A 17739-nucleotide genomic window follows, 5' to 3' on the forward strand; every position below is an offset into this window, starting at 1 on the left:
GGTGGGCCTTTATGAACATCTCAACTAAAAGAATGGGCAGAAGTGATGCTACGTGACTTCTGAGATGAGGTCCACCTGGCTCATTCTCTCGCGATACTTGTTTTTGGGACCCAGCCACCGTGCTGTGAGGAGGCCCAGACCTCATGGAGGGGCCCACATGAAGAGGAACTGTGTCGGGGGTCCCAAGGCCACCCCCAGGTTTGATGATTCACTATGAGGTCTCACAGGACTCAGCATACAGTTGTGCTTGCGACTAAGATTTATTATATGAGAGGATACAGTGCCAAATCAGCAAAGGGAAAAGGTGTGCGGGGCAAAGTCAGGAGAAACAGGCACAAGTCTCTGGAGTCCTCTCCCTGTGGAGTCACGCAGGACGCGCTGAATTCCTGCAGCAACGAGCTGTGACCACACGTGTGAAATGGCATCTACACAGGAGGGCTAAGAGACAATGTGCCCAAGGTTTTTATGGTGGGCTGGTCATGTAGACACCCTCTGCCTAGCATGTCCCAAGATTCTAGACCCCCAGAAGGAGGCTGGTATTTACATTGCTTGTATAAACAATTGAAGCACAGAGAGCCACTCTTATCAGTTAGGGCACCCTCCCCAAATCCAAATTCCCAAATACTAGTCAAGGACCAGCCTTGCCAGTAGGTCTTTCTAAGGAGAACAGTCAGGCCCGCTGCACAGGATATGAAGCCTGCAGCCTCCGCCCCCCTGAGCTCCCAGCTGACAGCCATGGACAACTTGACATCCATGTGTTGTCTTGGAAACCCATCCCCCAGGCCTTAGCTAAGTCACGTGGAGCAGAGGCGAGCTTTCCCCTGGCAGCCCTGCCCAAGTTACAGGTTTGTGAGCAAAGTAAATGACTGTTCTTGGTTTAAGCTACCAAGTTTTGGGTAGTTTGTTATGCAGCAATAGATAGGGAATCATTTGCAGATTCGAATGCTCCATTTGTCCTCTTCTAAAATTGATCATCTTAAGAATCCAGCATCACGATAGATCCTTTCACAAAGGCCAGTCTTCACTGTACAATTAAGGTGTGTAGTCACCTTCCTGACTCTTACCAGGCTGCTTTGTCCTAGATTTACCTGTAAAGGGCCAGATAGCAGATATTTCAGAATCTGTGGGCCACATACTGTCTCTTTGAATGTTCGTCTGTGTGTGTGTGTGTGTGTTTTACAATCCTTTAAAAATGTAAAAACCATTCTTAGCTTGAGGGTTGTACAGAAACAAGATGGGCAGAATTTGGTCAGCACCAGCTGGCCTTAGTTTGTCAACCCCTGTCCTAGATAATTAAAAAAGCAAAAAATCACAAACAAATAAAACAAAACCTCCAGTGCAGCAAAGAAAGGGACAATTTGAAATAATGGTGTCAATACTGAAAAAGAGAATGGTTCAAATATTTGGTAACAAACACTTTTGCAAGCCAGGTGGTTTCTAATTTTTTGCTTTCAACTGTATTGAAGGAGACCTAATCGCATTTTTAGCTGGTAGATCATAAAAAATAATTCTAGATGTTAGATCGCTATGAGATTGTTGGTCTATAACTTGGAAGGCATTCAGAGAATTAAGTAAAATTGCAGTTACATAATTCATTCCATTTTCATGTCAACAATATTCTTCGGTGCTGTGTCTATAAAAAATAAAAATTGGGGCTTCCCTGGTGGTGCAGTGGTTGGGAGTCTGCCTGCCAATGCAGGGGACACGGGTTCGAGCCCTGGTCTGGGAAGATCCCACATGCCGCGGAGCAACTGGGCCCGTGAGCCACAATTACTGAGCCTGCGCGTCTGGAGCCTGTGCTCCGCAACAAGAGAGGCCGCGACAGTGAGAGGCCTGCGCACCGCGATGAAGAGTGGCCCCCGCTTGCCACAACTAGAGAAAGCCGTCGCACAGAAACGAAGACCCAACACAGCCATAAATTAAAAAAAAAAAAAAAAATTTGAAAAATAAAAATTGGAATAGAGTTCATATAGAAGCCTGTGTCATTCTAGCAATAAGTAATGTTAATTAAAAAAAAAGAACTAATTTTGAAAAGTCCCATCTTATTAAGAGCTACATTTCCAATAAAATTTCACTTTTCATCTTTAATAAATATATATATGTTGTTCAATTGTATACTACTAATAATTGTAATACTAACTTAATCCAAAATAAAAATTTTTTAAACTCAGAGCCTGTTACAGGAAATTTAAATAAATTTCAATTTCAACTTCTATACCTACATTTATGACAGATATGCAAAAGAGTGATCAATAAAATACTTGTAAGGATAAAATATATTACATTAGCATAAAATTCAATGGAGGAAATAGGATGGAAATAAAAGCTTAAGGAGAAAAAGGAGCAACGTAAAATTTCCAATTGTCAAGAAGAGCTTATTCTTGTATTTTTAAGAATTGGATGATGGTGACTCTCAAATTGCTGCCACTTTTAGATTCCACTTGATGTATTTAAAGGCGTGATACGACGGTTTTATTTTAAGATGTCAATATTTACAATACAGCAGAACAGTAGTTCTCCAAGTGTGGTTCCTGAGCCTTAGCACCTGGGATCACCAGGTAACTTTACAGAAATGCAAATTCCCAGGCCCCACCTGAAACTTATTGAATCAGAAACTCTGAGGACGGGCCCCAGCAATCTGTGTTTTCACCTGCCCTCCAGGTGATTCTGATGCCTACACAAGTGTGAGGACCACTGTGCCAACAGTTGCTGCCTTTGCCATTACTTAAACTTATAATAGAAAAATTTTAGTGTCAACTTAAAATGTGTGAGGTACTTCCCTGGTGGTCCAGTGGGTAAGACTCCGCACTCCCAATGCAGGGGGCCCGGGTTCGATCCCTGGTCGGGGAACTAGATCCCACATTCATGCTGCAACTAAGAGCTCACGTGCTGCAACTAAGAAGTCAGTGTGCCACAACTAAGAGTCTGCATGCCGCAACTAAGGCACTGTGGTGTCCTAAATGGGAGAGAAATCCAAAAGGGAGGGGATATATGTATATGCATGGCTGATTCATTTTGCTGTGTAGTAGAAGCTAATACAACATTGTAAAGCAACTATACTCCAATAAAAGTTAATTGAAAAAAAAAAGAAGTCTGCATGCCACAACTAAGAGCCCGCATGCTTCAACTAAAAGATTCCGTGTGCCACAAATATAATCCGGTGCAGCCAAAATAAATAAATAAATAAATATTTTTAAAAATTAAAAGACATAAAATGTGTGAGGGGACACACCGTCTTATAAAAAATTATTTGACGCATACACAAGCAAAAATGTTTGAGGACTACTACACCAGACCCTGCACCTCTTATATCTTTCAGCTAAAGAAAGTTTTCTCCTGAAGAGGAATTAGCGTCTCAGACAAGTACTGAGGATGGTTTCACATAGAAACTGGATAGGATTTGGACAGGCACAAGAGAGGAGAGCATGGCAGGCAGAGGTATGGAAAAGGCTCAGAGGTGGTCGAGCACAGGTGTGGGTGAGGGAAGAGTTGGGCTAGGCTGGAGCATGGGGTGTGGGGAGAGAGCAGTTGGAAATAAACCTGGAAAGACAAGATTGCAGTGATGCCAGGACTTTATTTTGAGCAGGAGAAAGATATGGTCAGAGATGTGCTTTTATGGAATGAGTCTTGCATAGATCAGGTGGGAGAGACTGGAGGCAGTGAGATCAGATGCTAGGGTGTCACCTTGGAGCCCATCTGCACCCCAGGAGGGTCACCACCCTCTCTTAGCTGGAACGGTCCTTGTCTGCCATCACTGAAAAGTGCAGATGATGCCCACTGGGGTATAATAAGTATATCTGGACTTTCTCCCTGGTTCCTGGCACAGAACTCCTCAAACCCTTGGAATTTCCTGAGTGACAGGAGTGTCTTTTGTTCTTCATAAGGAGCCCCTTTTTGAGCACATCTGAGTTTACGCTAATGAGGTGAAAAGGTGGGATCCCTAGATCCCCTCAGATGGGGCTGGTCACCAGAAAGACCAAGTGATTAGAAGGTTGGAACTTTCATCCCCACTCACAGGCTGGGAAGGGGACCGGGGGAAGTCGCAGATAAGCTCTATTAAAACTCTCAAACAATGAAATTTGATGAGCTTCTGGATTGGTGAATGCATCCATGTGCCAGGAAGGTGGTGCACGCTGGTCCCCAGGGACAGAAGTTTCTGTATTCAGAACCCTTCTGGACCTCACCCTATGTACCTCTTCATGCGGCTGTTCATCTGTATCCTTCATAAATATCCACTACAATAAACTGACAAATGTAAGTTAATGTTTTCTGAGTTCTGTGAGCTGCACTAGCAAATTACTGGAACCTGAGGAGGGGGTCGGGGGAACTTCCTATTCACAGCGAGTTGGTCAGAAGCACAGGTGACAACCTGGACTTGGGACTGGTGTCTGAAATGGGGACTGTGGGACTTCAGCCCTGAGCCCCGTGGGATACGAGGCCACCTCCAGGTAAGGAGTGTCAGCACTGAGTTCAATTTGTAGGACAGTCAATCAGTGTCCACTGAGAACTGGAGAGTGGCTTGGTGGTGCTGGAAAACACCCTCGACCACCCAGCGCAGGACAATGTTCACCCAACCCAGGGAGACCAGCAAACCCTAGGGACAGAGAGAGTCACGTTGTTCTGAGGCAGCTATGTCCGTCTGTTGCTTTGGGCTCATTTGAAGTCTTGGCCGTTCCCTAAGTCGGGAGCCCACCTCCTGAGATCAGTGAGAGGTGTGCAGAATGCCAGGAGTTGTTCAGACAGAAGGAATTTACAAACTCCTGGAGTACATTATTGTTATCTTTGTTTCCATTAAACCAAGGACTCACCGGGGAGAAAAGATATTACATCATCAAAGCACTCTCTCATTGGCTGCCCATTCCCCAAGGGGCAGGTTCTCTTTCCAGTTGCTTAGTTCTCCTAAGTATTATATGCAGCACAGAGGCATGTCCTGTCACTTCAGTTTCCAGATTCAATGCCTCTGATGTCATTAGGTTATGGCAAGAGAGTGAGATAACACAATGATGGTAAATTTTAGTTGACAGTGAGATGCACCTTAGAGTAAGCTGCTCTGAGCCTCATGTTTTCCCCTTTAAGGTTGCTTTCAACTTCGCATCACTACATTAATTCATAATGCAATATGCATGAGGAACGGGGATAATGAAATTGTGACACTAGCTCTTCTACTTAGTGTCTTACAAAATGGGATGTAAATGAATTGGTTCTGTCCGTGCATTTTATCACAAAGCTTTGATCTACAGTTCCTGAAAGGACTGCTGTCCATATGCTGATGAGTTTCAGGTGCCATCTCAGTTTTCATTATCTGTCTCATTTTTTGCAGATTAATAATTGAACCGATTTTTTTAAAAGTCATATATAATTATGTTGAAGAAAAGGAGGAAATTGTCACAATTTCTTTTCTCCAGACCTGAATTTGATGTTCCTTTTGGATGAGAAGAGTTAAAACGAATACCTCATTTTGGGGGGCAGTTAAAAAGCAACATAATTCTAAAGTGAAATTTCACTTAATCTATCACACAGTCCTAATCAGTTGATGAAAAAAAAAATGTCAAGAATAAAATTTCAAAGGGATTCTATTTAAAAATAGCCACTGGACATGTACCGTAATAAAACTTGTAATGGCCATTTTATTTTTCATTTCTGTGCTCATCTTTAGTGAAATTGATTGGTGGTGAATAGAACCAGAGTGATGGCCTGGGAGACAAAACTCCTTGGTTTCTGAAATAATAACAAGTAGCATCCTCTGGTGACTTAAGACTCTTTCTCAGGAACTTACAGCTCCCTCGAAACAGGCTTGCCCCATCCCAGGCACATTCCATTCATTCCCTCTGGGCTGGAGGGGCTGGCGGGGCTGGAGGTGGAGAATACTACCACACCAGCCACATTTCTCCTGGTCTTCCAGATACGGCGGTGAGGAAACCCTGGGAGGTGCCATAACTTTTCTGAGGATCCACAGTCCCTGATCAAGTGAAACTGAGGCCTGGGGACGCCTGGGGTCTCCTGGGAAGAGCCTGCCCATATACGTATAGCTCTTCCAGAGTTACACGCCCAGCAACTTCATGGTTCCAGAGTTAGGGAGGCTGCAGGGGAGCCAGACCTCCTAAAGCCTCTCAGTATCACACAACTCGGGAGGATCTGACCCAGGGTGTGCTTTTTTGTTTTTTTTTTTCCCCTCTCTCACACTAGTCTTTCTGGAACACAAATCAAATTCACTGCAATGATGTCCAAAGGAAATCTTCAATAAAACTGTGTTTTGTGAAGGGCTTTTCTGATTTCAGAGGGTGTTTGGGGTGATTTTTTACATCTGAATGTTAAGAACCAATAGAGTATTGTGGTTCAAAGCTCAGGCTTTGGAGCTATACTGGGTTGTGCTCCTGGATTCTGTGGCCTTGTTAATGGAAACTTTTTGAGCCTCAATTTACTTTTCTGTAAAATGGGTATACAAAATCTACATCAGAAACTTGGGGTATGGATTAAGTAAGTTTATATGTGTGTGTATACATATAAATAATATTTTATAGTACATATATATAATGCTTAGCGCAATGCCTAGCACATAGTAAACACTCGAAGTAATTAGATTTCTTCTTATTACCACTAATATTATAAATCTGATCCTTTGTTCACAAGTTCCAGATTGCTGAATCCTTTTCTCTATGCAAGATAACCCAACAAACTCTGAGCGAACTGGGGTAGAGAAAGAAGCACTTTTTTTTTCCTTTTCTTTTTTCAATAAATTTATTTATTTTTGGCTGTGTTGGGTCTTTGTTGCTGCGCGCGGGCTTTCTCTAGTTTCCGCGAGCGGGGGCTACTCTTCGTTGCTGTGCGTGGGTTTCTCGTTGCGGTTGCGGAGCACGGGCTCTAGGTGTGCGGGCTTCAGTAGTTGCAGCACGCGGGCTCAGTAGTTGTGGCTCACGGATTCTAGAGCGCAGGCTCAGTAGTTGTGGCGCACGGACTTAGTTGCTCCGCGGCACGTGGGATCTTTCCGGACCAGGGCTCGAACCCGTGTCCCCTGCATTGGCAGGCGGATTCTTAACCACTGCGCCACCAGGGAAGTCCGAAAGAAGTACTTTTGATCTCCTATTAAGGAGTCCCTCTCTTTCCTTGGTTCTGGGAGACTGGGTCCAGGCTGGGACAATTCCCTGGTGTCCCCAGCCCCACCCTGAGCAAGCTGAGGATTTTCTGTCAGGTACAAGTGTACGGAGGTCTGCAGAGTAGCCGTGGGATGGATGTCTCTTCCAAAGGGCTCTAACTGTTCTTATTTCCCCCCAAATTTCTGTCTTTTGCTGGAAATGGAAACAGTCTACCAGGCTAATCATTTTAGAGGACAGAGCATTTCCAATCCTTAAAAAAAAATCTTTCTAAAGAAGTGTCTCGGCTGGGGACAGAGTGGAGACTCAGATGGTCCTGGTGAGGACGGTGAGCCAATAGCCTTTTCTCCCATCAGGCTGTTCACAATCTCTGACTCCCCGAGGGCTGAGGAGCCTTCTGGAGAACACACGTCCTTACTGACCTTGAGGACGACTCACTGTAAAGGGCTGAACTGCCTTTCCAGAACTGCTTCCCACCCAGGCAGCACGACTTCATCCCCTGGGGGAGAAAAGGGCTTTGTGCCTGAAGTGAAAGGGCTTGTGACTAAGGCTTATGACATTCTGAGGCTCAAGGACCCTTGTGTTGTCAACCCTGTAACTGAATGTAACCAGGGACTGTTCTGGCTTCACAAGCGAGAGGAGGCTAGTCGTCCGCTCGGAGTTTCAGAGCCGGTCCAGCCCCAAGGATGCCCAGTGTGGCAGTGGCTCTGAGCAGCCACTAGCATGGAGGGGCTCTTCTGGGGTCAGGGTTGAGATCCCCTCTCAGCCAAGCTTACAACTTTAGGGACGTTATAAATACACACCCTGGGGATTCCCTAATACACTCAAGGGAGGGGAATTTGGATGTCAAGCTGGTGGAGGCTGTGAGTCATGGAGATTTGGATATTAATATTGATGAAATCCCATTTGCGGTCACAGACCAGTGAAGCCTGAGATATTCTGGCTACAGAGACAGAGAAACAATTTCCACAAGATGTACTTTTCAGGATTTAGCACTCGATTCTCTAATTAAACCATTTATTATCATTCACAAAAAAGCCAAAATCTGCTCAAGGTTTAAGCTGTGTCTTTGGGATGACCACTTGGTGGAAAATCTAATCCATCGCCTCATGCTACTTCTCCCCTTTCCATCCCCCATGAATGACAAACAACTTGCTTAACTCCATTGATTGATTTCACCAGATGTTTGGCATCGTGTAACAGAAGTCAGTCAAAATGGTGGAATTTTTTCACTTGTCGAATTGCTGTCTTGGTTCCTGAGGTGACTACACTATTCTCTAGCAGTAGTTTAGAACCTTTTAAAACAGTTTCTCCAAGTGATTTCCCACACACTCCTATGAAGGATATAATAAGGCCTTTACCTCAGGAGCTTCAAATGAGGAAAATGGTGTGATTCTAGGCAGCGATAGCTCTTGACGGTTTCTCCTACCTTGTGTGGGGTTGAGACAGACGCCTTTCTTTCCCTTCTGAGTCAAATGCAGTAAACACTGACCCAGTGAGAAGGCTTTGCTGATCAAACTAATAACGCAACGCTTTGAAAACATACTTCATTATAAGGAACTTCAGGGTATCTGTTATGATTTCAATCAGATGCCACTGGCTTTCCCACATCATAAAAGAGGAGTTACATGAAAATTGCACAATTTTGTTATAGGAAACTGCAGAGAAATTTCACCTTTCACCTGAAGCCCTAGGTCTGAGAATTTGCAACTATGATGCCGTGGTCAGAATATGGAGTTGATCACTCCTTCCTCCTTCCAGCAATTTCTCCACTCAGCTTCTAGGACCTTACACGCTTCTGTTTCTCCTCATCCTTCCCGACTTCTCTTCTCAGCTCTTAGCTGCATCCTCTGAACGCTGGTATGGCTTCCCTCGTTTTTCTTTCTTTTTTCTTTGGCCGTGCAATGCAGCATGCAGAATCTTAGTTCCCCATCCCCAGCCAGGGATCGAACCCACACACCCTGCCTTGGAAGCGCAGAGTCTTAACCGCTGGACGCCAGGGAAGTCCCATGGCTTCCCTCTTCTGTCTCCATCCCTCCCGGGGTTACATCACAGGCCCCGTGGCTTGCCATGCTGCCGCATCCTGGTACCTCCGTACTTATGGCTCAAGTCCTGCACTGCCCTGAGCTCCAGGCTTGTTCATCCAGCTGCCCGCCCAACATCTCCACTGAATATCAAGTAAGCCTCTCAGACCTGACGTGTCCAACACTGAGGTCCTAGACTCCTCTCCCTACTCTGTTCAACCCATATCTTCACCATCTCACTTAATGGCGATTACATCCTTACGGTTGCTCGGGTTAAAAGCGTGGAGTCATTGCAGCGAATTCAATGGTGTCTCCCAAAAAGATACAGCCACGTTCTAACTCCCAGTACCTGTGAATGTGACCTTATCTGGGGGAAAGGTCTTGGCAGAGGTACTTAAGGATCTTGAGATGAGGTCATGCTGAATTATCTGGGTGGGTCCTAAATCCAGTGACAAGTGTTCTTATGAGAGACAAAAGAGATGACGTAGACAGAAGAGATGGCCAAGTGAGGGTGGAGGCAGAGACTGGAGTCCTGCAGCCTCCACCTAGGGAATGCCTGGATCCCCAGAAACTGGGAGAGGCAAGGAGCAGAATAGTCCCAGAGCTTCTGGACTCAGGGCAGCCCTGGCAACTCCTTTGTTTCAGCCTTCTGGCCTTTAGAATTGTGACAGAATAAACGTGTGTCGTTTTAAGCTGCCAAGCTTGTGGTGTTGTGTTCCAGCAGGCACAGGAAACTAGTAGAGTCTTCTTTAACCTTTCACTTCCTTCTTCCTCTTGAGCCAGCCTCCCAGAAAATCCTGTCGGCCCTTTCCTCAAAATACACCCAGAATCTGACCACCTCTTACCACCTCCATTGCTGTCTACCTGGTCTGAGCTCTTAACACCTCTTACCTGGAATATGGCAATCCTACTAGTCTCCCTGGTTCTGCCCTTGACCTCCCCAACCCCAACCTGAGATCTTTTTAACACAGAAGTCAGATCGCGTAATTCCTCTAGCTGCCATCTCAGAGTAAGAGCCAAAGTCTTACTAACAGTGGGCTACCATGGCCTTCGTGATCTGGGATGACCTCTTTGATGTCTCTAACCTCATCTTAGACTACTTCGCCCTTGCTTACTCTGTTTCAGCCACTATGGCCCCTTTGCTCTTCCCTGTATGTACCAGTCATGCGTCTGCCTCAGGGCCTTTGCACTGACTTTTCCTTTTGTCTGGAACATTCTTCCCCCAGATACCTCCATGGCTAACTTCCTTAATTCAAGTCTTACTCATATATTTCCTCAGTGAAGTCTCCTCTGACAATTCTATTTAAAATAACAACCCTTACACATGTTTTATCCACCCTCTCCATACTCATATTGCCATCTAAATACTGTATATCTTTTTCTTTTATTTAGTTTTTTTTTTGCTTTTTCTTCTTTTAAATTGAATGAAAGATTCTTTAAATTCTATAGTGCTTTACAATTTTCAAAACTTTCACACATGATTTCATATCATCCCATAATAACCATTCCCCCACCCCTAAGTTGCCCTGCCCCCTTCCCTCTCCCCAGTGATAATCACGTTTGTTCTCTATATCTGTGAGTCTGCTTCTTTTTTGTTTTATTCACTAGTTTGTTGTTAAATACTATGTATCTTACTTGTTTATTTTATTTATGGTTTTTCTCCACCTGCTGGAAGGTAAGATCCCTATGGATAGGAAATTTGGGGGACCTTTTTTATTTGCTGTCAGCCTCTACATAGTAAATCATCAGTAGCTATTTGTTTAATGAATAATTACATAGTACATAGTAAATCATCAGTAGCTATTTGTTTAATGAATAATTGAAAATCAGACCACCTCGATGCAGTGGACTACAGGAATAAATGCCACAAGATGGCACATCCTCCCTCTCATCTTCTGGAGACCAAGAAGAGGGAGAGAATTCTATGCCACCAAAAGCTGCACTCTTAAGAAATATATTTACTTAAAAATTTTAATTGTGGGAAAATACACAAGTTACCATCTTAACCATTTTAAGTATACAGTCGAGGGGTTTTAAGTACATACACATTGTTGTACAACCATCTCCGCCATCCGTCTCCAGAACTCTTTTCATCTTGCATTCCAGAGAGAAGTTCACAGTTCCATAACCTCGAGAACCACAGAAGCCAGTCATGGGACTGCCTGAAACCAGCCTTGAAGGTTCTGACATGATCCAGGGATGACAAGAATGCAAGCACTGCATGCACCCTGACTCTTTTTTTTTTTTTTTTGGAGGGACTGGTTCTTTATTTCAAAAAGACATTAACAGTTTTCAGTATCAAAACAGTTACAGTATTGGTTTTTCTTTCTCCCAATCAGCCCCCGAAGAGACCACAACAAAGGAGAGTATATTCCAGCCAAGTAAGCTGTAGGATGCCCACCTAACAGACCTCACTGAAACCTCACCAAAAAGGGGGGATTGGGTAGGGAAAGAAACTTTAAAATATCAGCACACTGACAGCCCACAGCCTGTAGACAGCTCTCACAGCCGGATGGTACACCCTGATTCTTATCTACAGCCTTGCTTCTTTGACCACTACTGTAAGATTCCGTGCTACCCTCCCCAAGGGAGGACACAGTTTTGGGGCCACTAGCCTGCTGTGTCCCCCTTTGCCTGGCAAAGCAATAAACCTATTCTTTTCTACTTCACCCAACAACTCTGTCTCTGAGATTTACTTTGGTGTCAGTGTAGAGAGGCCATGTTCAGCAAAAATGCCTCCAGTTTTGTTCTTCTTTTTCAAGATTGTTTTGGCTATTTGGGGTTCATAACAACTTATAACAGAGAGTTACTATCTTTACTATCATTTTACAAATAAGGAATATGAGGCACAGGAGATAAAATTACTTTTCCAAGGGCACAGAACTCATAAATGGCAATGCTTGTTTTCAAATACAGGCAGCCTGATTCTAGGATTTATACTCAACTATTATAGTCTACTGCCTCCCAAGTCTTTAAAACAATCTTCACCTCTCTACCCTATCCATATATATATATATATATATAAAATCTCACCATTTGAAGAATCATCTTGCAAGCAGTTGCATCTTCCAGAAAGCATTTGCATCATAATGCTTGGGTTCTGGCTCTTTTTAAGAAGAACCTTGGGGACATCAGTTTCTCCTCTGGTGGGTTTATACAGATATACAGTGCTTTAAGCAAATAGGAAAGTGAAACTAGGAATATTCAAAACAAACAAAGTCAGAGGGTGGTTGTTTACATTACCAAAGGACTCTTTAATTTAGAAAGGAAACCAGTGTTGAGTGCCTATAAATAGCAGCTCCCTTGTGCAAATCAGTGCTTGTTTATTTGACCAAATGGTTGAGGTCAGAAACACTTCAAACTCAAATGTTAACAGGTCAGCATGACCCTTGGAAAATCATCAGAAATGATGGTAAGTTATCGCTAAAATGATGATGTAATCGGTGAGAAAAAAAATGTATTTACTTTGTCCTCCCAAATTATCTTCAAATGGCACTTTGGAAAACACATCTTTGACGTGAAGCTAAGCATAGTCATACACGCGGTTGCTATGTGGAACTGTCTGGCATTGCAACTCACACAGAATTTAAAATTGGAAGACTGTGTAGCTGTCAGCATTTTTACAAGATCAGGAGATGAAAAGTAAGTCTGTTTACAGACAGGCAGGCAGACCCGTAACTTCTCATTTACAAACAGCACACAGGCATCTTTTTATGTATGTGGTTTGTAAAAAAATAGCAACTTGATTTTCAATCTCAATAAAGGTTTAAGGGCTGTGGAAAGCACTTAAGTCTTAGTTATCATAAGCAGCCACTTACAATACGGTGTCAGTTTTCCAAATAATATTAAAGTCGACCATAAACAACATGGCTATTTGAGGAGAAAATGTAAACGCAATCTGAAATTTTGTATTTCACAGGGAAATCTTAATATTCAAAACAAAACTCAAGGTGACACCTGCAAAGGCTTTGGAGGTTATGTGGTTTATGTAACTTTTATAGACTTCATGGTTAAATACATCATTCCAGTTGATTTCTTTTTTTTTTTCCAGTTGATTTAACGGTAAGGAGAAAATTCAATTTCTTCATGAGAAAATCGCATACAGCAGCAGGTAACTAGATTTGTGTCAATCTTGACAGACTTACAATGAGACAATTCACTTCTGTCACCAGAGGGCACCAAAGCTCAAGTTGCTAAGAAAATTGCAAACCACTGGGTCACAGCTGTCGAGGGGCTAGAAACTCCTGAAAGGTCATTCTGGGGTCTCTAGACAAGATGTTACCTAATTATTTCAGAGGACTGAGAATACCTCCTATAAGGAACCACTTCCCTAGCTTGTTTTCATAGCTCAGTCTATTACTTATCAACTCTCCCAGCCAAGAGATTCTCAATACCAGCTCATTGACTCATCCATCTCATAGATATTTATTGAGCATGTACTATGTACTATGCCCTGGGGAGCAGTGGTGGACAAGAAAGGCCATCTCTGCCCTCTTGAACCCGTAGCCTAGAAGAGAAGACTGACTCTAAACAAACACTTACAATTCAGTGTGATGTGGGTGATGAAAAGGGCAGACAGGAGCTGTGGGAGCAGGGAGCAGGCAACCCCACCTTGTCTCTGAGGTCACCGAAGTGTACTCCTTTCCTGTTGCTTCTGTAACAAATTATCACAAACTGAGTGGCTTAAAACAACAGAAAGTCATTCTCTCGCAGTTCAGGAAGCCAGAAGCAGAAACTAGGTGCTGGTAGGGCCGCCCTCCCTCCCAGGGCTCTTGGGGAGAATCTGCTCCTATCTGTACCTCTTCTTGGGGCTCCAGGCATCCCTTGGTTTGTGGCGGCATCACCCCAATCTCTGCCTCTTGGGGCACATTACCGTCTCCTCTTCTCTGTGTATCTTCTCCTCTGTGTGTCTACATTATAAGGATCCACGTGATTGCATTTAGGGCCTGTTGTGGACTGAATGGTGTGCCCCTCAAATCCACGTGTTGAAGCCCTAACCCCAATGTGACCATATTTCCGTACATGGAGATAGAGCCTTTAAGGGAACAAGGTTAAATGAGGTCATAATGGTGAGGCCAATTCAATAGGACTGGCAGCCTTAAAAGAAGAGAAGGAGACATCAGATCTCCCTCTCTCTCCCCGCCGCCCCCCGAGGAAAGACCATGCGATGACAGTGAGAATTCAGCCATCTGCAAGCCAGGTAGAGAGGTCTCACCGGAAACCAACCCGGCCAGAATCTTGATCTTGGACTTCTAGCCTCCAGGACCATGAGAAAATAAATTTCTGCTGTTTAAGCCCCCCAGTCTGTGGAATCTTGTTATGGTAGCCCAATGCCCCGTCCCACCCTGAATGATCTAGGAAAATCCTGAGATCCTTAGCTTAACCACATCTTTTGCCATATAGGGTAAGAGTTACAGGTTCCAGGAATTAGGATGGGGAATAGCTTTTTTTATGTTTGGGGAGGGAAGGCACTATTCAACCCATCATTGAAGGCCTCATCACCTCCTGAGAAAGTGCCGTTTAAGCTGAGACTCGAGGCTCAGTAAGAGCTAGACTCGTTGGGGGAAGGAGAGGAGTATTGGAGGGCTGTCTCTGGGGTGAGCTGTGGGGAGCAAGGGAACAGGCAGAGAAGTGAGGGCCCTGGGAGCCATGTCTGAGGGTCTGCTTTTTATCTCAGGGGCCGTGGGAAATCTTAGAGGAATTCAGAGGAGGGGGAGCAGGTGCGGGACACAATCTGATGAACATCTTAGGTCAGTCAAAGCTGTTTGCAAGAGTGAAGACAGGAACCTGGGGGCCCAGTCAGGAGGGTTTTACTATACCACCCTAAGTAAGGGCTGGTGCCTGGGCCAGAAATGGCAGTGAGGAAGGAGAGACGGAGCTAGATGGACAGCTTTTTGGAATGGACAACTGGAAGACTTGACTACTGATTGGATGTGAGGAGTCAAGAGAGGGAGACTTCAAGAATAACACCTGAGTTCCTGGCAGTGGAGCAACCTGCCAGAGCCGTGAGTTGGGAGGAAGGAAGGATAATAATGAGTCCAGCTTGGGACGTGATGAGCTTGAGGGATTTGTAAGAGATAGATCTGAGGGGAGGTGCCCACTGGTCAGTCGGCTACCCGGAGCTCAGAAGAAAGATCTAGACTAGATGAAAAATCTTGAGCATCTTTAGACTTTAGATAGTAAATGACGTCTTGAGAGTAAACAAGTTCATCCAGGGAGAGCTTGAAGAGTGAAAAGAGCAGAGCGCCTCGGACAGAACGCTAGGAGTAAACACAAAACAAAACACATCATTTGTGGAGGGGTCTCGAAAGGAGACTGGAAAGGAGGGGAGAGAGAGAGGGAAGATAGGAGACCAAGAGAGCACTGGTGTCACAGGAAGTGAGAGAGCAGGGCGTCGTCTGCAGGGGCAGACGTTGCCTGGAGGTCAAGAAAGAACCAAAGTTTACTGCAAAAGAGTTTTATCTGGGTCAGTGGGGGTGAAAGCTGTTTTGGTGCCTTGGGAGCCTGAGGCCAGCTGGGGTGGGGTGAGCAAGGCGTGTGGATACAGAAAGCAGACAGGTCTTTCACGGAGACTAAGGAGACAGATTAGAAGTGCCGACTGAGGGAGAGTTTTGATTTTATTTTTTAAGATGAGAGAAAATGAGTATATTTAAATGCTGATGGGAAGAGTCTGTAGAAAAGGAGAGACTGAATATTGAAAGCGGAGCCAATCTGTTCCTGAGAAGGTGGTAGAGGAGGGATTCAGGGTCCAGGAGGATAGGATGGATGAGGGTAACCTGTCCGCTGTAACAAGAGAAAAGGCGGAAGGTGGAAGAAGGCGGGTGTGACGATTTGGTGGCACACGTTATAGATGCTCTTTTCTGGCGGCATCTACTTTTTTTCTGGAGGAAGCAATGTGTGGTGATCTGCTGAGGGTGCAGAGGAAGAGACAGGATTGCAGGTGGAGGTTTGCAGCAGTCACCCTGGAGATCAGGAGAGTTGAGTCAAGAAGGGTGGGGAAAAAAAAAGAAGATAAACAAGGCGGGGCTGCAGAGGTCAAATAGATGTTACCTGGGCAGTAATTAAGGAAGCTAGTTAGAAGAGTAAGAAATTACTGTTTTAGGTATGATTTCCGAGGAGGCGTGGATCTGGTGTTACAAGGTCAAGGGTATAACCATGAAGTGAAGACTGCTGGTTATCATGGTGGATCTTGAGGTCACCCAAGATGCTGACAGGTTTCAGAGTGGAGAGAGGAGCTTAGATCAAGAGCCAAAATCTTCACTGGAAGACAGGAGCCTGCGTGGAGTAGGGTTTTGAAGGTGAGAAATCCTGGAGCCAGGACTTTAGAAACAGTGCTCCTCTGACTGACAAAGGTCTACGGACCAGTCCAAGGATGGCCTGGGTTTTTTTTTCGAACTGTGATGAAAGCTAATTAAGATGCCTTCGTGAAAAAAATTGCCAAAAATAATCTGTCAACTGGTCCAGTCAATTGTGCAATAAATGAATGCAGCAGGGGTAAAAGAAATCCGCAAAACAGTCAATGGTTGTCTTCATAAAGACATTCCCTTAATACGTGTCAATGACTTCACTTCGTAGACATTTTTTTTCCATTATAAACTGGTTTGCAGTATCCATTCCTTGATTCCTTTTTCTAAGTGTGTTTAATCCAGAGTTGGGTAAATCTCTACTTTAAATGCCACAGTTAAGCCTCATAATTCATTTCTGTCTTAGTGGCAATGGAACAGAGCTGACCACTATACTCATCATAGTAGCTTTTAATATCCTTATTGAAGACAGCTATTAATTTCACACACTCTGCCTTCCTTTTTTCCAAGTTAAATCCTGCCTCTATTATCTCTTTCACAGTGTACATTTCTCTACCCCTTAATAATTTTATATGTAAGCCTGAAAATCCCCCTTTTAAAAAGCAACAGATTTGATAGAACCATGTATTTTTATTAAGAGCGTCTGAAGACAGGTTGGTACATGGACATTGGAGAGATTATGTCTAGGAAAATTTCTACCATAACAAGGGATTATTTTTTTGCAGATGTAATTTTTGCCATCCTGTGGGTAAGCCAGGGTCTCTGTCTGATCTTCAGCAGAATGAAACCAGCCCCAGAGGAGTCTCTTTTTACAAACATCTCTACTGGTTAGGAAGCTGCCATAGGTACAGCTATTGTATGCCATTAAGTGAGAATTTACAGTGTGCCAGGTTCTGGGCTAAATATCTTATATGCACGCCAATTTTTTTTTTTTTTTGGCCGCCCCATGGGGCTTGTGGGATTTAAGTTCCCTGACCAGGGACTGAACCTGGGCCATGGCAGTGAAAGCCTGGAATCCTAACCACTGGGAACTCCCAGTACACTACATTTTAACGTCACAAAGCCCCTATGAGCCCCTTGTATTATCTCTCTTTTATGGACAAGGAAATGGGCTTAGAGTTTAGGTATATGCCTGATGGGCACAAGTCAATAAAAAGCAAAACTTGAATTCAAAACAGATCAGTCTAAATCTAAAATCCATGCAGTTAACGTACTGTTTGCTGCTGTGATAAGAATGCAGGATGAATGTGCATGCGTGTGTGTGTGTGTGCGTGTGAGAGAGAGAGAGTTTGGCGTGTGTGTGTGTGTGTGTGTGTGTGA

The 17739-nt window shown here is 44.2% G+C and overlaps 2 long non-coding RNA genes across 7 annotated transcripts in view; one reads left to right on the plus strand and one right to left on the minus strand.

Annotated features, from left to right (window-relative positions):
• Positions 1–241: 241 nt before the first annotated feature.
• On the minus strand, positions 242–12253 carry LOC309661609. Of its 4 annotated transcripts, XR_014264096.1 has the most exons (4): positions 12149–12247; positions 11161–11244; positions 1065–1088; positions 242–425 (listed from the first exon to the last, which is right to left on the minus strand). It is a non-coding gene; the product is annotated as an uncharacterized lncRNA (long non-coding RNA). The 4 variants fall into 4 exon arrangements; XR_014264095.1 differs by lacking the exon at positions 1065–1088 and having other exon boundaries at positions 12149–12253; XR_014264097.1 differs by lacking the exon at positions 11161–11244 and having other exon boundaries at positions 12149–12236.
• Positions 12254–12438: 185 nt separating this feature from the next.
• LOC309661620 overlaps positions 12439–17739 on the plus strand; it is a 32547-nt gene continuing 27246 nt past the window's right edge. The window contains exons 1-2 of one of the 3 annotated variants that reach the window (XR_014264103.1): positions 12439–12527; positions 13167–13226. This is a non-coding gene — a long non-coding RNA (uncharacterized lncRNA). Of the gene's footprint in view, positions 12528–13166; positions 17714–17739 lie in introns of all 3 variants that reach the window. The other 2 variants (XR_014264104.1, XR_014264105.1) reach the window with 2 other exon arrangements.

This window comes from Balaenoptera physalus (genome assembly GCF_965194825.1).
Source record: "Balaenoptera physalus genome assembly, chromosome: 5".
Classification (NCBI taxonomy): domain Eukaryota; kingdom Metazoa; phylum Chordata; class Mammalia; order Artiodactyla; family Balaenopteridae; genus Balaenoptera; species Balaenoptera physalus.